The sequence below is a fragment of the Cupressus sempervirens genome, chromosome 8 (genome assembly GCF_028749045.1).
Source record: "Cupressus sempervirens isolate cs-2001-9-10 chromosome 8, ASM2874904v1, whole genome shotgun sequence".
Taxonomy (NCBI): domain Eukaryota; kingdom Viridiplantae; phylum Streptophyta; class Pinopsida; order Cupressales; family Cupressaceae; genus Cupressus; species Cupressus sempervirens.
Window position 1 is genome coordinate 454,235,701 of NC_143125.1, and position 27,572 is coordinate 454,263,272.

Sequence of the window (27,572 nt, forward strand, 5' to 3'; positions counted from 1 at the left end):
GTCATCATGGAATGTGTCGAAAGGGGTCATAGGTCATTCTATGGCCCCTTTTGACCCATATACACTATTGTAATATGTCCCTGGGGGTCCTAGGGCCTGTAGAGACTTATGTTGTAATAAAATGTGTCGAAAGGGGTCATAGGTCATCCTATGACCCCTTTCGACCCATATAAACTATTATAATATGTCCCTAGGGGTCCTAGGACCCCTAAAGACATATGTTGTAATAAAATGTGCCGAAAGGGGTCATAGGTCATCATATGGCCCATTTTGACCCATATAAATGATTCTAATAATAATAACAATATTATATGTTGTTATAGTAACAAATAAAAATAATATAGTAAAAATATAATAATATAGTAAAAATAATAATAATATAATATAAAAATCATATATATATATATATTTATTAATATATATATTATATTTATATAGATAATAATAATAATAATAACATAATATATTATTATATATTAATAACATATATAATATATTACGTTATTATATTTAATAATAATATAAGTAAAAATAATAATATAATAATATAATAATACATTATAAGGTAATACATAACTCATAACTCATATATTTTTGTAAGTCATAACTCATTACTCACTAATAATGAATAGCAATTTGTTTTTCCCTCCAATATTTGGGTGGCAATATCGGATATTCGATTTCAAATCGAATAATAAATCTGAAATCGGATATCCGATATCAAATTGGATATGTGATAAGGCTTGGGCATTACTTTCTAGGTTTGGTACCTAGATAGGTGAAAAAAAGTCAGAGCGGATTTTGAAATGCTTTTAGACATTTTCAAACTCTGTTTTTTTCACATCGCCACTTTTTGGCACACCATGATCCTGCATATACCCACATACAAAATGTGATCAAATTAGTTTATTATAATTGTAATTTACCTGTGTGTCAATGCCAAATGTGTCACTTAGGAACTCATCAGTGACTAGCCTATCATCCATACTACCTCCAACATGACTTCCAAATGTGCATAAGGATCCACATGATGTGCACATGTGACCCAATGCATAGAAGACTCCTCCTCGACTAATGAACTGGTGCAATGAATGAGGGTCTGCATCAAAGCATTGATAGTCCCTATAGTGTTGGTCTCTACGTGTTCCTTCACAACTGAAAGAATAATCACATGCTTACCCTGTGGCTTAACAACAGGTGCCCTAACTACATTAGGGTCACGACGTACCCCTGGCCTCTTAAATGATGAACCCCCACCTCTACCTTGAGATTCTAATATATCAAAATAATTGGGGATCTCCCCAACAATAAATTCATAATACAATTTCTTTAAAAAATACATTGGATCCTCATGATTATTGTAGGGAGGGGCATCAAAGACCATCCACCATCTATCTCAAAAGTTATTTCTAATACCATCATGTATGCACCAATGGATGGGGAACCTTGTAGTTGCATGTTTGACAATATCTTATTCTCCAAGCTTTTTAAACAATGCACAAATGCTACCTTTTGCTATTCAATTTTTTTACATCTTGATATGATAATTTGTTTGCATAATATTTTCTTTGTTCATCCCTCTTAACATGCCAAATATCCAACTGGCCACTAACATAAGCTACATGGGTCATAATGGACTCAAAGGAGGATGTCAATTGTGCACTCATCAGATTGGTTTGTTCACAAGCTTTCAACCTACCAATGAGTGCTTCTAATTCATTTTTCCCTCTTTCTATTTCATTCATTATGTTGTCTTGAGTGCCAGGAGGAGGTCTTCCAATTGGTGGAGGTTGCAGAATTTTTTGCTCTTTTTGTGGAGGGTCTTGATTTTCATCTTGTGGAGGGTTTTGATTTGGATCTTTTGGAAGATTTTCATTTTGATTTTATTGATCCAGCTGGGAATTTGGTAGTTTATTATTCACATTTCCTGATAAGAAACCAATTGCAATCTAAATAAATAAACAAATTTAAAGAAAAATTGAAAAAAACCTACAAAACAATGTAAAAACTTACAAAACAATGCAAACACAAGAGTTGAAAACATACTACATGATCCCAATCCTGATATTTGGCAACGAGGAGGCGGGTGACAAAAAATTTCAATTTTTATAATTTGCATGCGTGCTATTCAGGAGAAATAATGCAAAACCCAAAAATAATAAAATGGGTCGTGGGTTTGCAGCACATATATAAAAAAAAAATAGTTTTCCAAAGCACATACATGTGGTAGCGTGCAGACACTTTGAAAATTTTTTTAAAAAAAAACTATGTGTCATGTTTTTGGCACCACAACTTGGTACACATACCCCCAATGAATAGGAAAAAAATTTGTTGTGTGTAATAGGGAGTTGTCGGATGTAAGATCGATGAAAAGAGAACATATAGTACCTTTTTTTATGTCTTTATCTTTACTTATTGATATGATAACCCATCAACATAAAATGCATGACAGTTATCCCTCCATGTACCCCATTTCATAACCTCCCTAAACACATCATTTGTATTTTGGGCCATTTGTTCAAGTGCATTCGCTAGGGTTGAGTGGTGAGAAAGTGTAGATGAATCCAACCTATTGACCATTTGGGTAATGTTAGCACTATTTTGTGAGAGGTGGTTTATGAGGTCATCTTGTGTAGTAGTTAAATGATGTAATTGTATGCACAAAGGGTTTATAGGAGGCAGTGGTTGTTGAATGGGAACATTGAGTGGAGGGCTTTGTGGTTCTATCACTATGGGTGGAGGGTTTTGTGGTTGTGTCACAACGGGTGGAGTGTTTTGTGGTTGTGTCGTGATAGGTGGAGGGTTTGGTTGTGTAGGAGGTGATCTTTCTTCTCTCCCTTGTTTTGTTGGATTCCTTGATGCATCATATTAAAAAAAATTTAAAACAATTAAAAAACTTATAAATTACAAAATCAAATTACAAAATTTGATTAAAAATACATAAACAATGAATAGAATGAAGAATTACCTTGTTTGTGAGGCACCATGGGTGGAGATGCAATCAAAAATTATTTTTTATGCTAAACTCGATCAGGTTTTAGCACTCTCCTCTGCAATTCACACTACCGCTATCATTTGAGGGTATAAAAATGCTCTCAAACATGGACAACTGTCACAATATATACTTTACAAAACCCGATCGAGTTATTAACTTAGATAATTCAAAAAATCTGACTAGATTTTACAAAACTTGTTCGGATTTTTAAAAGTAGAATGGCCAGGCTTGGATACCAAGTCTGGTCGACATTTCACTTTTAAATAACCCGATGGTGTTTTAAAAAAACTCGATTGGATTATTGAAAATTTTACTCTTTTTTTTGGGAGTGTCCACTTTTTTGTACACTATCTTGGTGCACTTACCCACTTACCCATGTATGTATGTGTATATATATATGTATGTATGTATGTATGTATGTATGTACACACATGCACACACACACACACACTCCTTAATACTTTTTTAGCTTCTTTATACATACATACAGATATATAAGTATGAATTTAGTGATCCTTCAAAATATGGCCCAAGCAATGCATTTTTATCATTGTGGCCTAAATTAATTGGGGTGTTAATGACTTATGTATATTTTTAAAAGATAAAGGAGCCATATGCCCCTATGTTTGCTAATCCATTCACCTCTTTGCTACCTTCCTGATATATGTGATTATATTTTATGGTTTTGAAATAAGAGAGGAGATTAAGAGGCCTTTCTAATCTAGAAAAATTAAGAGCCAATTAAGAGTTGAATGAGTTCTTACAACATTAATCTTATTTGTTATACTCTAGTCTTATTTGTCTACCTTGGCTATCAAAGTTAAGTGTAAGTTTGCTTCTAAATAATTTTGAAATGGATGGTAAATCTATTTGGGCTTGTTTTTTGAATTTTAGATTTTTTATTTAAAAAAAATATTATTTCTATTTAGGTAGATTTGTTAGCTAAAAATAAGGGAAAGGAGCATACATTAGTTTTGGAAATATAGAATTATGAATTCCACGCTTTTTGAAACAATGTAATATTTTGCTATGGGCGAAATTTTTGCTATGAGCAAATTCATTATGATGGGACTATCCTACTTTTCCCAAAAATTAAAAAGTTATAATCATTGCACTATTTTTGCTATAGTTTAAATCATTACACCTACTTTAAATTGCTTTTGCTATGGGCGAAATCATTGCACTAAAAGTGCAAGTGCTGATAAAAGACTTACATGTAAATGGTAACAAAGAAATGCAATCGTAAAAGTGAAAACACGATTGTTTTTTCGCTTGTTTTTGAAGTCAATTAAATTTATTCGGGCACAGTAAACCGTCGTTTTACTCCCTTGTAAAAAGTTGCGACTTCACATAAATTCTGCAATTTTTTCGCGAAGTTGTGACATTTTCTGCGTTCGTATGAAAGTCTTATAAGACTTGTTATGGTCTGAAATATTCCTTAGTGTGTGAGAAATTAGATTTGAAGAGTGTAAAAAATTCAAGAAGGTAGTGACACAGATTAGATTGTTGGTAGGAAAGTTTCGCTTCACCAAGTCTTACAAGACTTATTATATTTCTAGAATTTTCCTTTACTCATGAGAAATTATATTTGAATCATATAAAATGGAAGAAGACGTTGACAGAAATTAGATTGCTCTATACTGGTGGACAGTTTGGCTTTCGCAAGTCTTGCAAGTCTTGTTATGGTCCGAACTTTTCTTTTACGAGTCAGAAATTAGATTCGAATAGTATAGAAGTTTAAAAAGACATTGACACAGATTAGATTTGAATTGGTATGCAGGACGCTGATTGAGGCAAATTGACGGACTTTAGCAGTCTGATCTTAATGTGCAGCACAAAAATTTGGTTTGCTATAAACGCGCTCTGCTTTCCCACGTCTATTTATTCCTCCACCATTTCAATCTTATTCTCATCGATTGACCTCTGTGTTGCCCCTGCCTAACTGTTGCTTGCTCTACCATGGCCGCTCTTTTCTCATTACTTTATCCAAATCTTTCCATTTTCTTAATCTCTGCTCTTCCTCATTCTCGAAGCAATCTCTCTCTTCAACAAGATATTCTGCTGCGATTCAAAGCTGCTGTTTCCAGCAACGGCACTTCTTCTCTGCCCGACTGGACTCCCCTTCACCCCGTCTGCAATTGGACTGGCATCTCCTGCCACTCCTCTTCTTCTCACTCCGTCCGTGCCATCCACTTGACCCAAATGAATTTACACGGCACCATCTCTCCTGCCCTCGGTAATCTCTCCTCTCTTCGCTCCCTCAACCTCTCACAAAATCACCTCACTGGTTCCATTCCTCCCCAACTCGGCCAATTACGGATACTCTGGCTTGAGCATAATCAATTACGAGGAACCATTCCCCACTCTCTCTCCGCTTGCCGCTGTCTCTATTTTCTGGCACTCTCCTACAACCAACTCCATGGCAGCATTCCGCCTGATCTGAGTCTTCTCACAAGTTTGAAGTACCTCTACCTGGGCGTTAACAATCTCATGGGTACCATTCCGCCCTCTTTCAAAAATCTCTCCGCCCTAGTTGAATTGGAATTGGGCCATAATGAGTTGTCGGGCAGCATTCATCCTGAATTGAGCATGCTCACCGCACTAGATTATCTTAATATAGCGCAAAATCAGCTTAGCGGAAACATACGAAACTGCTTGGGAAATTGTTCCCGTCTCCAAGGACCTTACTTGGAATACAACCATCTCGGTGGAACGGTTCCAGTCGTTGGCCTTCTAACCCGGCTCTACCTACACACCAATCAACTTGTTAGCGACAGCAGTAACACATTGGCTTTTCTCATTGCTCTCACCCAGGCCTGTGTGGCCCCAAAAATTATTCATTGCCTCCATGCCCAACTCACACCCCCAAAAAACATTCCCCACTTAAGAAAATAGTGACATCAGTTGTTGGATCCATTGGATTTATATTATGCTTCTTCATTCTAGCAATGCTATGGAAACATAAATTTGCTGGGCAGCTAGTCCTTCCCTCGAGCTTCAGCTTTGAGCGTATCGGCTACCCAAAATTTTCTTATCAAGATCTTGTCATTTCAACATCTGGATTTGATGAGTCCACCTTGCTTGGAGTGGGTAATTTTGGATCTGTCTTCAAAGGTATATTGACCGATGGTAAGATCATTGCCATCAAGACACTTAATTTTCAAAATGAAGAAGCTCTAAAGAGTTTTAAGAGAGAGTGCAAATTGTTGGGGAGGATTCGGCATCGTAATCTCATCACAATCATAAGTGCATTTTTCTACCCTTGCTTAAAAGGTTTGGTTCTTCAGTTCGCACCTAATGGGAGTCTGGAAAAACATTTGCACCCTGATAGGGATGATCAAGGCTCTTGTAAATTGGGATTGAGAGAATGCTTGAACATTGCTATAGATTTAGCCCATGCAATGGAATATTTACATCATGACTGTCCTCTACAAATTGTGCACTGTGATTTAAAATCCAACAATGTGCTCTTGGATGCCACCATGACAGCTATTGTCACTGATTTTGGTGTAGCCCATTTAGCTACTACCAATTCTGTAGATTCATTGAGTACAACAACATTTGGACTCAAAGGATCCATCGGCTATATTGCTCCAAGTAACATTTTTTGAGTTATCTTTATATTAGCATCATTATCTACTTAATTATCTTTTTATGAATTTAATGAATAAAATGGAATGCAGAGTATGGATTGGGTGGGAATGTTTCTACAAAGGGAGATGCTTATAGCTATGGAATTGATGGGGTACACTCTAATACATCTAACAAAGGTATGTTCTGATACCACTTGATGGGGTCAAGCCAAGTAACAGAATGGACACAACAAGAAAGGAAAAAATTTTATTAACTATGTAAATATGCTAATACATATAATACAAAGACCAAAACATGCCCTAAGGGCTTACAACAGTATAAATCTGGAGATAATTTATTCTTTTAGTACCTCCTCTCAAACTCCACTCCGAACTGCCTTTTACAATGCCAGAAATGTTCTTAAATAGACCGCGAAGGGTTAAGGATTAGGAATACATTTTAGAAAGTTCTAATTGGCATCCACCGACCAAATAGAAGGCTCCAGAAGTCACATTAGAAGTCGGCACAAAATTAAAAAAATTCAGAACCAGTAATCGAACTTTCAGGAGGCATAACTTTTGAACCGTAGCTCCAATTGACGAACCGTTTACATTTTTGCAAAGCGCTCGAAGCACTCTATAGCCCTATGGACCAACTTCGCTCGTTTTCCATTTTTCGGCCCTGTACAAAGTCATTTAATGCCCCTAACCTAACTTTGAAGCATTCTTAGGAGGTCTCCAGAAATCGAAAAACTACAATAACTTTCAAACCGTGGGGCCTTTTGACCTGATTCTTTTTCTGGAATGCTCTAAATTACAATTATATTCATCCAGCCAATTTACACCCTCTAATTTAACAAAATTATGGCTCAATTATATACTCCTATTTTTTCGACATTTACACATATTCCAAGGTGTTCAAATACTCTAACCTAGAACACTAATAGTGGAACTGTGAGAGTTGGAACTTTTATTTGACTCAAATGGGTATCAAAAAATAAAAACACATGAAACATAAACTAAGTCTAAATACATTTTTTGGGTGACACAGGATTGCCCTTATACCTCTGGATGCTCCTGCATCAGAAATTCTAATTTTAGAGATGTTTACAAGGAGGAGACCTAGTGATGACATGTTTGTGGGAGACTTGAACCCACAAAAGTGGGTGAGGTTGGCTTGTTCAGAGAGATTGGTAGATATTGTAGACAGTGAACTACTGAAAGATGCGAATGAAAATGTGGGAGACAATAGATGTCTTCTTTCTTTCATTCAAGTTGGTTTGCTTTGCAGTGCTGAAACACCAAGAGAGCGACCTTCCATGAGAGGTGTAGCAAATGCCTTGTAAAGGCTGAGGACATCTTCGATGGGAGGGGAAACTGCTTCCAATTTAACGGCTCCCATATCAGAACTCTTGGAGAGTACCAACTGTGTCGGAACAACAGCATCTGACAGTCAAAGTAGTTCATTTTCGATGTTCATAGCTTCCAAACTAGTTTTGCTATTTCGTGTTTGATAGTTTCGTCTTCCACCACAAGCTATAGTATTGTTTTCTGTCAAATCCATTTCTTAAGCTGTAATCCTACAAGCTTGTAAGTAGATCCAATTCATGTGTTTTCTTTGAAGTAGTTTGGGAAATTATGATGTTGTCAACCAGCACTCTCTCACGACTTACATTCATGTTTTTTTAATGGATGTAGCTACTATTTCTTATGGAACTGTTTCATATTACTGTTGTGATGCTTTTCTAATTGTTCATGAACTGTTACCTATTTCAGCTTCTTGTCTCAACTACTCATTTCATGTGTCTCCGTCTCAACTACTCATTTTCATATATCTTTGTTTCAACTACTTAATGAATTGTCTCTTTTAGCTATTTGCATTGTCTGCACACTTGTCCCAGATTCAAATTGGGGCGCAGGGATTCAAATTGTCTATATATCAGAGCCCAAGTTTCAACATTGGGAGCTCTGGGTATATTGGAATGCCACTAGTTGTTAACTAGTTGAACAAAATGAAAACTTTAAACTATCATGTGTATCTCTTTCAAACTGAAAACTTGAAAACTAGGTGAACTGAAACAGAACTTGAAACAGTTACTTGCATATTTTTCATACTTCAACACTTAGCTTTCAAAACTGAAAGTTCTACTTAAACCTAAACGAGGGCAAAACTGAAAATTGAAACTTATTCTAGTTGCAAAACATGTATCATTCTATCTATGTTGTAAGTTAGTATACCTTTGTTTATTTTTGTGTGCATTAAGTTGCTCTTGTTTAGAATGTATTAGTGGATATATTTCAGTAGTTGTTAAAGGAATGATGTTGGATCGATATGGTTTTCGGTTTACCATTAAACCAGAATCATATTGCTCTAAGGGTGTTGTAATATCTTCAGTGGAATCATGTCTCCCTACAGAGGAAAGAGTTCTATGGGACTCGCATAGTGAGTATCTTGAGTTGTCATCTTGTAGGCTTCCAGGAGTAAGCCTAATCCTAGGGGGGGTGGATGTAGTGCCTGCCCCTAGTTCGCATTTTGTTATCGTTGCTGAACTCTTTTAGAGCTAGTTTTATGTTGTTGGTTAGCAGCATTCTTTCGAGATTACTAGATATTGTGCTATGGATTCAGTTTATTATGTGATGAGATCACTTAGACTTTATATTTCATGTATGCATGATGATTACTACATTGCTTTCAGTTAATAATGATGATTAGTTAGACGATTTATTATCATATGTGTTTTATTATGGATACTTACCCCATACTTGCATGTGTATGGTGTGCGTGTTTTCTTTGCGTATGGCATGTCTGATGTGGTCAAGGAAGGGAGTCGTAGTCACCTGCTAGTCGGGATCTACACGATGCACCACTTTCTGCCATTGCCTGTTTAGTTTAGTATATATTGTGCTTGTACGTGCATGGTTTTTATGCAGGTTGCAGGTACCGGGTATCGACTTCCCTAAATTGTTAGGATGAGCGTACCCTATCACACTATCTCAATGATAAGAGAGGGGAGAAAAATTCTCAAGTCCAAATCCCAACCCTTTTAAGCCATTTGTTCTAATTGGAAAATTAGGACAAGTATCTGAGTTGAGTACCCTCCGAATACGTTGGATAACGTAATTCGTGATATTAACCCTTGGTTTGATTTTGTATTTATTTTGGCTATGATGGGTTTTCATATTTCTACCTTATGAGTCTTTGATTTATTTTCTATTAATTAAGCCTAATTAAAAGATTTAATTAATGGTTTAATTTAAATGGAAAATTAATATGATATTTTAATATTTATTTTATTTAATTAATTGAGAAATTAATTAAATAAAATAATTAAATTTGAAGATAAAATAATTAAATGTGAAAATAAAAAGTTAAAAGTTTAAATTCGGAATGTGACAATATTTATTTTAATAATAATATATTTGGAGTTCATTTTTAAATAAATGACTAAATAATATTATTATTAAAGCTAATAAATATTTTAGCAATTAAGTTTTGGAAAATGAAATTTAAAAGTGGAAAATATATTTAAATTATTAAAAGATTCTAAATTTCATGTGCTTAAAATATAAATATATTAAGATTGCAAAGTGGAATTATTAAAGTTTGTGCATGAGATTTAATAAATAAATAAATTAAATTGGGAAGAGTAAATTAAATATTATATTTAATTAATGTGCATTATTTTTAATGTTTGCTCACATAGGAGTTTGCACTCTAAGAATGCACTAGTTGTCTACACTTAGAAGTTAGCATTTTTATTTGAGCACATGGTGTCTACAACCTTAAGACTTATCTAGAAGGTTGGAGAAGGCTCATGCTTGGTTGTCATGCTTATCTTCTAGTTGTTTCTAGAGACACTCTAGATGCATCTTAGAGGCCTTTAAATTGAGGCTCTCCTAGTGTGTTTGGACAAGCAAAAAATAAAATGAAAGCTGAAGTAGAAGCTTAATGAAAGCTACAAGCTACAAGCTCATATTCTTCTTCATGCTCATATGCTTCTATATGCTTCTATGCACCTTCTAGCATTTTTAGTCACTTGGAAATTTTCGGTTACCTTGGATCTTGGAGGGATTGCGAATGATGGAGAAGGAAAGGATTTTCTATGAACTTCTGAGGCATGGTGGATTAGCATCAGTGTCTAGGTGCACTCGTGATAATCTCACACTCTATTTGCACTATTTCCCTACTTGTCTACATCATGTCTATTTTACGTGTCTGAATACTCTTGAGTTAGAATCTACAATTAAATTGGAATCTAGATATTTTATTTGGTTAAGAAGAAAGTACTAGAAAACTCTAGATCCAATCAAAGAGACAATAGATCTAAACGGGTTTGGGTTCGAATTAGAATTAAATTGAGAAAGATGATTTCAAATCTGTAGTTAAACCTATTGGATGGATTGATGGATACATTTCGAAAATAATTATTTAAAAAGGAAAAATTCTTGTGTATAAAGGCCCTTTAGATCTAAGTATATAATTTCTTTTGTAAATCTACATATATATAAAAATATTTATATATATTTTTAAATATAGTGATAATTGATAACAAATTTTGTATATATATATATATATATATATATGTTATATATATATATATATATATATATATATATATATATATATATATATATATATATATATATATATATATATATATATGTTATATATATATACATATATAAATATACATACATATATGTATATACATATATATATACATATATACATATATATATATACATATATACATATATTTATATATTCGTGAAAGTCGAAATAAGAAACTTTAATTACAAATCTGTATTTGCAAATCGCATAATTTAAAATGCGATGGAAAAACTTTAGTTAGAATCCGAACGCATTTATTAAGAAAATGTTATAATACTAATGGTTTTGGGAGGGGCGGATATATCTACCCCTGCCCGCACCTACCTTAATTTAATGGCACCGGCGATCGCCTGTACCCACTGACGCAGGTACTGTGATTGCCATCGCAGGCCCTACGTCAGGGGGGCAGGGCCGCACGGCCTGCATGATGCGGTAGCGATTTAAAAATTGCCTCTCCTTTTATATATCGCAGGTATGGATTGTGGTCATCACAATCATCGGTACATGCAGGGGGTGGCCGGTTGGTATAAATTTGTAATAAGGGGTATGCATCATTTGATTGAAGTTGATATATGATATTGACATTATGTTTATTTAAAACATATATGTTATTATTATATATAGATTTTGATAATAGTTTTAATAATCAGTAATGTATTAATATTTGTGTAATATTAACAATAAGATTTATTAGTGTGTGTGCATTAGTTATAAATAATTAATTTGTTTAAAATGATTGGCCTTGATGAATCATTCTTTAAAAAAAAAATTAATGATAATAATAAATGATCTAAAAGTAATAACAATAGCTTGTCAATTAAAAAGATATTAACTTAATTAAACTTAGTTTAATTAAGGTTAATCGTTAGAGAGTGTGATAAATCGAAGGTTTAGAATTATGCAATTACTGTTTTGACAACATTGGATTCATTAGAATTGCTAGTTGATTGTTGAAGAGCAATGGATAATTTATTTGTTGGAAATCGAATTAAATGGGAACTAATTCAATGATTTAAATAAGTAAATAATTATCTTTTGACTACTTTAGAAAATTGTTTTAAATGGAGATATAAATTCTAAGTTGACTTGAAAATTAAACGTAGAATTTTATACACTTGGAATACACTTGAAACAAAATCAAAACCTCAATTGATTCAACTGTACTGTAACGCCCCGCCAAGGGATCCAAAAGAATTAACCTAAAGTTTCACTAAGCTTGTTAAACATTTTTTTTTTTTTAAAGTAAGAAAGTATGACAAACACATCAAACACATAGTAGCAGAAGCAACACCATGAAATCATCGACAAACATACATTGTAAGTTACATTTCTTAAAGATCCCAAGACGTTGAGTCACGTTTAAATTTAATTAATTCTAAGTCTAACAACTATCACATACATATGAAAGAATAATAAAAAACTCCAATGTCCATAATATACATTTGTTCCGAATGCTCCTTGGCAAATTAATTCGGAATGCTCAATCATCCACTGTACATGTCATAGGGTATGAAAGGCTTAAAAGAATATACATATGTAAAGATCAAGATACAACATCCTCAAATCCATGATACAAAGTAGAGTAAAAATATATGAAACTATTCACCATACATGATACATCCATACATCCATAATGATAAAACATCTATCATAAAATCTAACCATCCATCATAATAATCCAAGAACATAGTGAAGGTAAATGCCAATCACGAAATCTCCAGCCACGGTGCCCACGGAACAGATCTCAATGGTAAGAGTAAAAGCACTACCACCCGACCACGTGGAACCTAAATGGTCCACTCCCACTGCGCTGAGGAGATAGTCTCAAGTCCCAAATAGGATAACAAAACCTATAATCATAAATACTCTCTAAGTCCAGGAAATTCTATAAGTATGCTAACTCAAGGGTTCCTAAAAAGATCGACATCTAAATCCAGAGGTACTACAAGACACGTAGGAAACCTAATATGCAAGCGGGAAAGTGTCATCGCAAAAGTCATGTAGAAGTTACCCGAGCAATCCCTTAGGAATCCCGGGTCCCTACTGATCCTGCGGCCACTAGTATCCTCTCGTACTGACGAGGCATACTATGGAATGCAAAGTCGTAACCAAGCATTCTCTCTACCCCATCCTAGTCTGTATTAGCACTCATGGCATGGGAGAGAACATACAATTATCTTGTTAGGTTCATTTTCTCTCATTTAGTGTAAATGTTTTCACTTATTAAAAATGACTTACAATGGGTTTCTCAAGGCAGCCTCTTAGGGCTCCAACCCCCATTGCAAGCCACTTCCCGACTCTACACATAGATAACCTACCCTAGCTCATGAACTCGTAAATCAAAGAATCATAATAAAACCACCTCAGTCCTATACGAGCAACTAAAAAACATCATAAAAAGATAATCCACAAAATTACATCAGTTCTTCATGAGCAACAGATAACATCAAATAGTAATCATGTAATCACGACAGTTCTCTATCAGCAACTGAAGGCATCAATGATAAGTCACAAAATCCAATGGTTCTCTAATGAGCAACCAGAAAGTAATACAAGTATAACTGATCGAGACTCAGAAATGGTTAAGTTAGGTATTCTCAAATACATACACCTCAGCTTCACACAAGGAAACTGGAAAGCAACAACAAACAGTAACACAATCATGTCATAGAGCACTTCATCACATTACCATGGTCAGGTTAAGAAAGATCGAGACCAAATCATCATGACATCACATTCACAACCCCCGAGCCTCTGGTAACAACCTAAACTGGTCAACGCTAAACCAAGCCCAAAACATTCAAAGTACAAAGACAACATCAAAGTCTCAGGGATTGGATCTGAAAGTATATTGTTTGAGTTAAGGTAAGGTTTATGTTTCAGTTTAATGTCAAATTCAAGTAACTAGGTTTTCTCAACTACCCTTTACGATTATCCCTTTCTATAATAACTTTCATTAAATCAATATCCAAATTTATAATTTAGTCAAATAAAATTCATTATTAATTAACTTTATTAAACTAATTTTTAATTAAATTAATCAATAATCATTTGATCTAATTACTTATTTTAATCTAACCATTAATTGTTAATTTATTAATATTTAAGCAAAATTATTAATAAATTAAAATTTACAAACTATGTCTATGTATTTAATATTTATTTATTAAATATTAATAAAGTTTAAACCATTATAAAATTAAATATATTATAATTTTATTATTTAAAAATTCTAAATAAATAAAATTTGTTTTAATAAATTAAAAATTATATAAAAAAAAAAAAAATGAAATCGAAATCGAAATTTTATATATATTTTTTTATATTCAAAAACGTTTATAGCCCGTCGGCTTGGCCGCAGACCTGCGGTCGCAGGGCCTGCGGCGGCAGGTACCTACGACGCAGGTACTGTCGACCTGCAACAGTGGGGGGCGGGTACGAGGTGATTCCCTCCCCCCCCACTATATATTATTATATATTTTTTTTTATATATATATATTTTATTTTATTTTAATATAAATAAAATAAGTTTTATTTTAAAAATTAATTTTGTTTAATTTTTAATAAAAATAATTTCTTCCAAAGGATAAATATGTAATATATAAATATATATATTTATATATATATTTATTTTTTTATTTTTTTATCTAGAACTTTTCAATTTAAAAAAAATCAAAACCCCTACTAAATTAAATGTTAATTTCTAAATCAAGAAAACAAGAGTTCTAATAATTCATCCCGTCTCCATGGATACAGAAATTATTGAAGAGCAATTAATAAATTCACAATATTGAACTGTTAAAACTTTCATCACAGAGAATTTAGATCTACAAACCCCAGACACGAAGAAGACAAGAAGGGATAATTGCATATTTAATGGATAGTCAAAACACAAGACCCTACCTGATCTTGATGCTATTGTGCAATCTCTAGGAACTGTATGCGAATTCGCTCCTCTCAATAACCTTCCCCTCGAAGACTTTCTTCATATCAGCCTTCTGAAATTTGCTTCCAAAAATTGTCTCCCAAAAATTCCTGTCCAAATTCGTCTCCCTAAAAAATGAACCCCCAAAGTTGTGATAAGCAATTTCTCCTCAATTCGGGGCACTAATTGTGCATTTACCCGAGAAGACTCTTTGCACAACTCAATTAACTCCAATTTAACTTTTATTATCTTTTCTTATTCTTTTGCATTCAACTTTCATGCACATTAAGTTGAATTATTAAATAACTTTATTTAAAATTTCACTTGACTTCTATTCTTAATTGATTTATTACTTTAAATCTTATGTGTACTTTTCAGAAATTAAAATAACATTATTAATTTTTATAATTTAATCTTTTAATTTAATTCTTAAATTTTAACTCATGTTTAGATCATGCGATCTAGAATTCTTAATAAATTAATATCTTTCACCTTTTAATTTATTTTAGAACTTAATTGATAACATATTTAATTAATTTAAATAACAATAATATTTAGCATTTATTTAAAAATGAACTCCAAATATATTATTATTAAATTAAATAAATATTATCCTGTTCTAAATATATCTTGAACTTTAACCTCCAACTTTAATTCTTTTATTTAATTAATTAATTAATTAAATATAAAGATATCATAATAATTCTTTATTAAATTAAATCATTAATTAGTCTTTTTAATTAGACTTAATTAATAGAAAATACACCAAGGACTCATAAAGCAACATACGAAAATCCATCATAGAAAAATACATACCAAATCAAACAAAAGGGTTATAATCACAAAATTACATCATTTGATGCATTCGGAGGGTACTTAACTCAGATACTTGTCCTAATTATCAATTAGGACAATTGGCTAAAGGGTTTAGGATTTGGACTTAAGAGTTTATCTCCCCTCTCTTACCATTGAGACAGTGCGATAGGGTACGCTCATCCTGACAATTCAGGGAAGTCGATACCCGGTACCTGCAACCTGCATAAAATCCACGCATGTACAAACACAATATTCTAAGCTAAACAGACAATGGCAGGAAGTGGTGCATCGTGTAGATCCCGACTAGCAGGTGACTACGACTCCCTTCCTTAACCATATCAGAAACACCATACATAAATAAAACAACACGCACACCATACACATGCAGTATGGGGTAAGTATCCATAAGAAGCACATGAAATATTAAGCCATCTAACTAATCATCATCGATAACTGAAACCATTGAATAATCATCATACATGCATGAAATATAGAGTACCAAGTAATCTCATCATATAATAAACTGAGTGTAAACATCATCTGATAATCTCTAAAATAATAATACTACTCATCAAATATAAATTGGCCTAAAAGAGTTTGGCAATCATATTATAATGTAGCTCGAAAATGTAAACTAGGGGCAGGCACTACATCCACCCCCCCTAGACTTAGGCTTACTCCTGGAAGCCTATAAACAAATAGGGATATAAATCCTGTAATCTAGATGCATCCTCCCATGTAGCTGAAGAGTCATCAGTAAGGTCCCATTGGACCCTTACCTGCGCTATGGTTCGACCCCTGAGGGTCAACTCCCGTTGCTCCAGAATACGTATTGGCTCCAAAGCCAGCTACCCGTCCTCTACCTGCAATGCATTCCAATCAAGAATATGTACAACATCAGGAATATACTGTCTAAGTACTGAAACATGGAAAACATCATGAATGCGAGCAAGGTTGGGCGGTAAAGCAAGACGATAGGCAACTGGACCAATCCTCTCAAGAATATCGAATGGTCCCACAAAGCGAGGTGCTAGCTTCGAGCCCTTTCCATAACGGATCGGACTCTTCCGCGGACGCACTCTCAAGAAAACCTTCTCTCCCACAGCAAACTGCTTATCTGACCTATGTGCATCAGCATACTTCTTCTGCCTATCCTGTGCCGTTGTCAAGTGCTCTCGGATACGCACCACCTGTTGCTCCATGTCACGAAGCATCTCTGGGCCCAACAGGATGCGATCCTCAAGGCTATCCCAACTCAAAGGTGTACGACAAGGGCGTCCATATAAGGCTTGGAAAGGTGCCATGCCAATAGAACTATGATACCCGTTGTTGTAAGCAAACTCCACTAGGTAGAGATAGTCCTCCCAATGAGTCTGCCTATCCATCACGTACATCCTCAACATATCTTCGAGAACCTGATTCACTCTCTCTGTCTGCCCATCTGTCTCTGGGTGATATGCTAAACTGAAGTTCAACTGCGCTCCAAGATCATGCTGTAGTGATGTCCAAAATGCAGAAGTGAAAACATGATCCCTATCCGAAATGATCTTTCAGGGAATACCATGTAGTCTCACAATGTCACGCATGAAGAAATTAGCTACTGAAGCTGCAGTGTAGGAAGACCTGATTGGTGCAAAATGTGCCACCTTGGTCAACCGGTCAATGGTGACCATGATAGCATCATGACGACGAAGAGTCATAGGTAATCCTACTATGAAATCCATAGAGATGATGTCCCACTTCCATGAAGGAACGAGATTCGGTTGCAAAAGTCCTGCCGGATGTTGGTGTTCTGCCTTGACTCTCTGACACTCAAGACATCTAGCCACAAAATCAGCAATGTCGCGCTTCATCCCAGACCAATAGAATAAACGTCACAAATCTGCATGCATCTTCTTGACACCTAGATGTGCCGAGTAAGGTGCACGATGGGCTTCTGATAGGATCAATATGCGAAGCTCATCCAGTAGCAGCACATAGATCCTTCCTAAATGTCTCAAAAGGCCATCTGACTCTAGGACATAGCTTGAAAACTTACCCTCCAAGGGTCTCCCTGAATTGATCTCACTGCACACCTCCAGATACCATGAATCAGTGGGGAGTGCCTAAAGTATCTGACACCTCAAATCGACACTAAGAGTCATAGATGATATCACATGTTTCCTGCGACTCAAAGCATCAGCTACAACATTCTCCTTCCCCTGGATATACTTTACCTCAAAGTCATACTCGCACAAAAACTCCATCCAACGCCTTTGCCTAGCATTCAGATTAGGCTGCGTGAATATATACTGAAGACTATGATAATCGCTATGTAGTTCAAATTTGTGTCCCAACAAGAAATGTCTCCATCTCACTAAGGCATGAACTATTGCTGCTAACTCAAGGTCATGTGTAGGATAATTCAACTCATGATCCTTGAGTTTGTGTGACTCATATGCAATCACTCGACCATTCTGCATTAGAATTGCTCCAATACCCTTAAGGGAAGCATCTGTACACACCATGAAATCACCTTCTGGATCAGGTATTGCTAAGATCGGTGCACTGGTCAGAAGCTCTTTGAGTTTCTGAAATGCTTCTACACACTTTTCTGTCCAAAGAAACTTCTTTCCTTTCCTCTGAAGGGAGGTAATAGGGTGTGCTATTCTGGAGAAGTTTTGAACAAATCTGCGATAATACCCAGCTAGACCCATGAAACTACGAATCTCTAACACAGTAGTGGGTGCAGGCCAATCTACTATTGCCTGGATCTTCACAGAGTCTACAGAGATACCTTCGCCTGAAATAACGTGTCCCAAATACTATATCTTTGATTGAAAGAAATCACACTTTGCCGCATTGGCATACAGTTGATTATCTCTCAAGCACTGCAAAACTAAACTCAAATGTTCCTCATGTTCCTTTTGGGACCTAGAATATATCAGAATATCATCGAGGAACACAAGAACAAATCTATCAAGATAGGAACGGAACACCCCATTCATTAAGCACATGAAAACTGATGGAGCGTTCGTCAGCCCAAAGGGTACCACTGTGAACTCATAATGCCCGTAGCGAGTTCGGAAGGTGGTCTTATGAATATCAGCCTCCTTGATGCGAAGTTGATGGTATCCTGACTTAAGATCAATCTTAGAGAACACTGTAGCCCCCTTGATCTGATCAAATAAATCGTCAATCCTTGGTAAAGGATACCTGTTCTTTATTGTCACCTTATTTAGCTGTCTATAATCAATGCAAAGGTGAAAAGAACCATCCTTCTTCTTCATGAAGAGCACTGGAGCTCCCCATGGTGATACACTAGGTCGAATACTACCCTTGGCCAAAAGTTCCTCTAACTGCAAACGCAACTCGCTTAGCTCTTGAGTGGTCATACGGTAAGGAGCTCTAGAGATAGGTTCCGCTCTTGGAGTGAGCTCGATGCTAAAATCAATGTCTCTCTTCAGAGGCATGCCTAGAATCTCACTCGGAAAGACATCAGCATACTCCTGTAAAATAGGGTGATCTAGGGTCTTCCTTGTAGAGTCTTCCTCATCAAGCTCATTTACCGTAACGGCAAATACCTGACATCCCTTACGAAAGCTTCGCTTTAGTTGCATAGCAGAGATCATCCATAGGGATATAGGCCTCGGTATCTCCAAAATCTCAACATCCTTCCCTTGGTCATCCTGACACATAATGGTCTTCTTTCTGCAGTCTATACTAGCCCTATGAGAGCCAAGCCAATCCATACCTAAGACCACATCGTAGGAGCCAAGAGGAATAACTCAAAAATTGACTGAAGTCTCAAACCCTCCTATGCTAAGTCCACACTTATGAACTACAGAATCTGTGGAAACTTTAGCACCTGAGGCTAGTTCCACTTGCCAACCATGATCTTGCTTAACCGAATCCAGCTTACACTTGTCAACTAGAGATGGAGAAATGAAAGAATCTGTAGCACCTGAATCAAATAATACAGAGAGAGGTGTACCTCGGATAGCTCCTGTAGTCTCAACTACTGTCCCCTGATGATCTGCCTGACGGTGATCCACCGCTACAAATACTCTATGAGAACCACTTGCATTTCCGACTGTAGGCTCAGATGCTGCTGGCCTGGGTCCTGAATATTGAGATGCTCGCTGTGGGCAGTATGCTGCAATATGACCAATCTGTCCACACGAATAACATCCCGTGCCTCTGCCAGATCCTCTCCCTATAGGTGGTGCATTCGACCGCTGGTGGCTACCCCTGCTAGCAAAAGACTGGTTGCTCTGTGCAGGCCGAGATTGCTGATTCTGTCTATTACGTTGAGCATTGCGATTGATCCTAGAGTTGGATCCACCGCCACCACTCTGTGCCTGAGGGTAAAATCCCTTATGCTGCTGAGGCTGCTGCTGAGAATGCTGCTGAGAATACTGATTCCTCCTAGGGAAGGGAGGCTTCCTGATTCCACCGGAATTGTGGTTGCCCTTAGATCCTGCTATAGTAGGCACTCCCACAAATCCTCCTTGCCCAAAGTTGACACTCTGCTCTACCAGGATAGCTCGATGTACCGCATCCTTGAGGGTCTTAGGCTCAAATACCTTAACACCCTCAATAAAACGGTTGTTCAAGACTCGGATGAAATGTTGTGCCAACTGTGCTGGGTTGTCACTGAATCCCGAAAAAGGCATGAGCTCATAGAACTTGCGCTCATACTCTACAACGGTCATAGTGAACTGTCTCAGGTTATGGAACTCATCTGCTCTATGCTGCTTCCATTCCTCTAGTAGGAATCGCTCATGAAAACTCTCCAAGAAAATCTCCCAAGTGACACTACCCATGTCAATGCCCAACTTCTTCTCCTCAATAGTCCACCAGGTGGCCCCAAATAACTCTAGATTGGTAATGGCAAACCTCGCTTTGACATTACTGTCAAAGTCCTGCATAGCAAAAATCCTGTCAAGGGCAATAAGCCACTGCTCAGCTACATACCCAGAACCTTGCCCATTAAAGGGCTTAATCTTGGACCTCTGAAGATCCTTCATCTGAGAAGATACTATGAATCTATGTCGATCCCTCTGAGGACTCCTAGATCTGCGTCTATGCTCATGTCCAACCTGGTGTGCTCTATCCTACTCAAGAACAGGAGGTAAGCGATCAATAAGGGTTCGCATCATTTGCCTTAGATCAACCTCCTCAGAGTCGGCATGTCCCTCTTCGTGGTTCTCTTCCTGATGCTCACTGACATGCTCTTCCCTATTCTCTTCCTGAATGGGGCTCTCATGGATAGACTCATGAACACTAACATCTCTGCCTCGTCCACAGCCTCTGCCACAGCCAAGGCTACGGCCCCTAACGGAAGATCTCGTCCCAGATACCATCCTACAATAATATCCAAGACACAAGATGCTAAAATAACCATGAAACATACTACTGAAATACATAGATAAAAGACACATGTTTTGCAACCAAGATATTTTCAGTTTTCAGTTTACCTATAATTTCAGTTTAAGTTTAATTTCAGTTTTGAAGTTTTGAGTGTTGAAGTATGAATAAAATAGGTAACTAATAGTTTATATATTGTTTCAGTTCAACTAGTTTCAAGTTTCAGTTTAAGGTTTGCATTTTTATTCAACTAGTTAACACTAGTGGCATTCCAATATACCCAGAGCTCCCAATGTAGAAACTCGGGCTCTGATACTAGATGTAACACCCCGCCAAGGGATCCAAAAGAATTAACCTAAAGTTTCACTAAGCTTGTTAAACATTTTTTTTTTTTTAAAAGTAAGAAAGTATGACAAACACATCAAACACATAGTAGCGGAAGCAACACCATGAAATCATCGACAAACATACATTGTAAGTTACATTTCTTAAAGATCCCAAGACGTTGAGTCACATTTAAATTTAATTAATTCTAAGTCTAACAACTATCACATACATATGAAAGAATAATAAAAAACTCCAATGTCCATAATATACATTTGTTCCGAATGCTCCTTGGCAAATTAATTCGGAATGCTCAATCATCCACTGTACATGTCACAGGGTATGAAAGGCTTAAAAGAATATACATATGTAAAGATCAAGATACAACATCCTCAAATCCATGATACAAAGTATAGTAAAAATATATGAAACTATTCACCATACATGATACATCCATACATCCATAATGATAAAACATCTATCATAAAATCTAACCATCCATCATAATAATCCAAGAACATGGTGAAGGTAAATGCCAATCATGAAATCTCCAGCCACGGTGCCCACGGAACGGATCTCAATGGTAAGAGTAAAAGCACTACCATCCGACCGCGTGGAACCTAAATGGTCCACTCCCACCGCGCTGAGGAGATAGTCTCAAGTCCCAAATAGGATAACAAAACCTATAATCATAAATACTCTCTAAGTCCAGGAAATTCTATAAGTATGCTAACTCAAGGGTTCCTAAAAAGATCGACATCTAAATCCAGAGGTACTACAAGACACGTAGGAAACCTAATATGCAAGCGGGAAAGTGTCATCGCAAAATTCATGTAGAAGTTACTCGAGCAATCCCTTAGGAATCCCGGGTCCCTACTAATCCTTCGGCCACTAGTATCCTCTCGTACTGACGAGGCATACTATGGAATGCAAGGTCGTAACCAAGCATTCTCTCTACCCCATCCTAGTCTGTATTAGCACTCATGGCATGGGAGAGAACATACAATTATCTTGTTAGGTTCATTTTCTCTCATTTAGTGTAAATGTTTTCACTTATTAAAAACGACTTACAATGGGTTTCTCAAGGCAGCCTCTTAGGGCTCCGACCCCCATTGCAAGCCACTTCCCGACTCTACACATAGATAACCTACCCTAGCTCATGAACTCGTAAATCAAAGAATCATAATAAAACCACCTCAGTCCTATACGAGCAACTAATAAACATCATAAAAAGATAATCCACAAAATTACATCAGTTCTTCATGAGCAACAGATAACATCAAATAGTAATCATGTAATCACGACAGTTCTCTATCAGCAACTGAAGGCATCAATGATAAGTCACAAAATCCAATGGTTCTCTAATGAGCAACCAGAAAGTAATACAAGTATAACTGATTGAGACTCAGAAATGGTTAAGTTAGGTATTCTCAAATACATACACCTCAGCTTCACACAAGGAAACTAGAAAGCAACAACAAACAGTAACACAATCATGTCATAGAGCACTTCATCACATTACCATGGTCAGGTTAAGAAAGATCGAGACCAAATCATCATGACATCACATTCACAACCCCCGAGCCTCTGGTAACAACCTAAACTGGTCAACGCTAAACCAAGCCCAAAACATTCAAAGTACAAAGACAACATCAAAGTCTCAGGGATTGGATCTGAAAGTATATTGTTTGAGTTAAGGTAAGGTTTATGTTTCAGTTTAATGTCAAATTCAAGTAACTAGGTTTTCTCAACTACCCTTTACGATTATCCCTTTCTATAATAACTTTCATTAAATCAATATCCAAATTTATAATTTAGTCAAATAAAATTCATTATTAATTAACTTTATTAAACTAATTTTTAATTAAATTAATCAATAATCATTTGATCTAATTACTTATTTTAATCTAACCATTAATTGTTAATTTATTAATATTTAAGCAAAATTATTAATAAATTAAAATTTACAAACTATGTCTATGTATTTAATATTTATTTATTAAATATTAATAAAGTTTAAACCATTATAAAATTAAATATATTATAATTTTATTATTTAAAAATTCTAAATACATAAAAATTTTTTTAATAAATTAAAAATTATATAAATAAAAAAAAACGAAATCGAAATCAAAATTTTATATTTTTTTTTTATATTCAAAAACGTTTATAGCCCGTCGGCTTGGCCGCAGTCCTGCGGTCGCAGGGCCTGCGACGGCAGGTACTCTGTACCTGTCGTCGCAGTACCTGCGACGCAGGTACTGTCGACCTGCGACAGTGGGGGGCGGGTACGGGGTGATTCCCTCCCCCCCCCACTATATATTATTATATTTTTTTTTTATATATATATTTTTTATTTTATTTTAATATAAATAAAATAAGTTTTATTTTAAAAATTAATTTTGTTTAATTTTTAATAAAAACAATTTCTTCCAAAGGATAAATATGTAATATATAAATATATATATTTATATATATATTTATTTTTTTATTTTTTTATCTAGAACTTTTCAATTTAAAAAAAATCAAAACCCCTACTAAATTAAATGTTAATTTCTAAATCAAGAAAACAAGGGTTCTAATAATTCATCCCATCTCCATGGATACAAAAATTATTGAAGAGCAATTAATAAATTCACAATATTGAACTGTTAAAACTTTCATCACAGAGAATTTAGATCTACAAACCCCAGACACGAAGAAGACAGGAAGGGATAATTACATATTTAATGGATAGTCAAAACACAAGACCCTACCTGATCCTGATGCTATTGTGCAATCTCCAGGAACTGTATGCGAATTCGGTCCTCTCAATAACCTTCCCCTCGAAGACTTTCTTCGTATCAGCCTTCTGAAATTTGCTTCCAAAAATTGTCTCCCAAAAATTCCCGTCCAAATTCGTCTCCCTCAAAAATGAACCCCCAAAGTTGTGATAAGCAATTTCTCCTCAATTCGGGGCACTAATTGTGCATTTACCCGAGAAGACTCTTTGCACAACTCAGTTAACTCCAATTTAAATTTTATTATCTTTTCTTATTCTTTTGCATTCAACTTTCATGCACATTAAGTTGAATTATTAAATAACTTTATTTAAAATTTCACTTGACTTCTATTCTTAATTGATTTATTACTTTAAATCTTATGTGTACTTTTAAAAAATTAAAATAACATTATTAATTTTTATAATTTAATCTTTTAATTTAATTCTTAAATTTTAACTCACGTTTAGATCATGCGATCTAGAATTCTTAATAAATTAATATCTTTCAACTTTTAATTTATTTTAGAACTTAATTGATAACATATTTAATTAATTTAAATAACAATAATATTTAGCATTTATTTAAAAATGAACTCCAAATATATTATTATTAAATTAAATAAATATTATCCTATTCTAAATATATCTTGAACTTTAACCTCCAACTTTAATTCTTTTATTTAATTAATTAATTAATTAAATATAAAGATATCATAATAATTCTTTATTAAATTAAATCATTAATTAGTCTTTTTAATTAGACTTAATTAATAGAAAATACACCAAGGACTCATAAAGCAACATACGAAAATCCATCATAGAAAAATACATACCAAATCAAACAAAAGGGTTATAATCACAAAATTACATCATTTGATGCATTCAGAGGGTACTTAACTCAGATACTTGTCCTAATTATCAATTAGGACAATTGGCTAAAGGGTTTAGGATTCGGACTTAAGAGTTTATCTCCCCTCTCTTACCATTGAGACAGTGCGATAGGGTACGCTCATCCTGACAATTCAGGGAAGTCGATACCCGGTACCTGCAACCTGCATAAAATTCACGCATGTACAAACACAATATTCTAAGCTAAACAGACAATGGCAGGAAGTAGTGCATCGTGTAGATCCCGACTAGCAGGTGACTACGACTCCCTTCCTTAACCATATCAGAAACACCATACATAAATAAAACAACACGCACACCATACACATGCAGTATGAGGTAAGTATCCATAAGAAGCACATGAAATATTAAGCCATCTAACTAATCATCATCGATAACTGAAACCATTGAATAATCATCATACATGCATGAAATATAGAGTACCAAGTAATCTCATCATATAATAAACTGAGTGTAAACATTATCTGATAATCTCTAAAATAATAATACTACTCATCAAACATAAATTGGCCTAAAAGAGTTTGGCAATCATATTATAATGTAGCTCGAAAATATAAACTAGGGGCAGGCACTACATGTACATACGAAATAATTATAGGTGGAAGAGATATTGGGTTCACTTAATTTATTAATTTGAATATTAAGGGATTAGAAGATGGTTAATTTTAATATTAACGTGTATTAAAAATATATGTAGAGATGGTAATTTATATTGAGACTTAAATGATATTTGGTTAAGATTTAATTGGCAAAGAGTCATTACAAGTATTAATAGATTGGAGTATAGTTGAATTTAATCAACTGATATTTATTGAGTTGCTAATATAGTTACATTACTAGTTAAGTCATGTGATAGTATCTTAATCGAAATGACTTTCGATAATATGAATTTGTTAAGGAAATAATTCGTATTTAGAGTGACGAATGTGATCATTATAGATTTATTGATAAGAATCTCAATATAGCTTGTTATTAACTATTAACAAGTTATTATTATTGAACTATTAATATGATTATTTGTGTACTGAATTATAGTTGTCTTTTGACTTACAAATTATAGTTAGTTATTAGTCAACTTATATTAATTGGAACGTTGCTATGGATATGTAATTATTGATTAAATTAATTAATTAGAGTTAATTGGATTTAATTAATAATTAAGTTACGTTATAAGAGAGTTATTTGATATAATTATTTTAATGAGATTGTGGATTATCTATATTGAAGTTGATAAGTTTTATGACTTGAATTATGACCTTAGATATTTTACTAGTGAGACTTAGTAATATTTAATTGAGAACTATTATAATGTTAATAGGTCAAGGACGGTGCACCTATGTTATTTGATTGGTTAAACTGATCATTCTAATAAAGTTATAATCTTCCTATTTAAAGATTGAAAACTGGCTCTTTTATAATATAACGAATAATGATCCTTGATTTATGTTGAAAGTTGAAGTAACATTATAGGAGAGTTAATCAATTAATAATATGGATCTTGGTCAAATTAAGAGAAAAATTTAATCAAAGGTCAATAATGATCAGTTTAATGAGTAAATAATTATCCTTAAGTTATTCTTAGGATAATGCTATCGGGGAACAATTGGGTTGACTTGTAGGTCAAATAATGAAACTTAGACATTTGAAGTATACTTGAAAATGGAAACTGAAACCCCTACACTTGAAAATGGAAAAAGAAACTCTACACATTATTCAACTATGTGATTTTAGTAAACCAGAACATGTGTTTGCATCGTGTATTCTATATGCTTCTTGTTTTGGGTTTTGGGTTGACTAGTGTTGACCAGTCCTAGGTTGTTACCAGAGGCTCGGGGGTTATGAGATGTGATGGCATGTTGATTTTATTTGGTCTCGATCTTTATAAGCCCAACCATGGTTATGTGATCGTATGCTCTATGAAATGTTTGTATTTGTTCATCAGTCTTCATGTGTGAAGCTGAGATGTATGTGTATGAGACACTTGAGCTAATCATTTTTGAGTCATCGATCAGTTATCCTTGGATTGTTTTCTAGTCGCCATGATGGGACTATGATGTGGATTTATTTCTTGATGATGTCATGTTGTGACATGTTTGACTCAACCATTTTGGAGTCTTCGATCAGTATGATTTTGAGATATTCTTGGTTTCTTGTTGAGAACCAATGGATGTGATGATTTATTTTGGTTATTGAGAACCAATGGATACTTATGATTATCAGTGATGCCTTCAGTTGCCAATAGAGAACTGTTGTGGTCATGATTTTCTATGGATATTGCTCATGGAGATTTGATGCTTTTATGCTTATTT

The 27,572-nt window shown here is 34.8% G+C and overlaps 1 pseudogene; it reads left to right on the plus strand.

Annotated features, from left to right (window-relative positions):
- The first annotated feature begins 4,954 nt into the window (after positions 1–4,954).
- The window catches only part of LOC149543182 (uncharacterized), a 58,784-nt pseudogene continuing 36,166 nt past the window's right edge, over positions 4,955–27,572 (plus strand).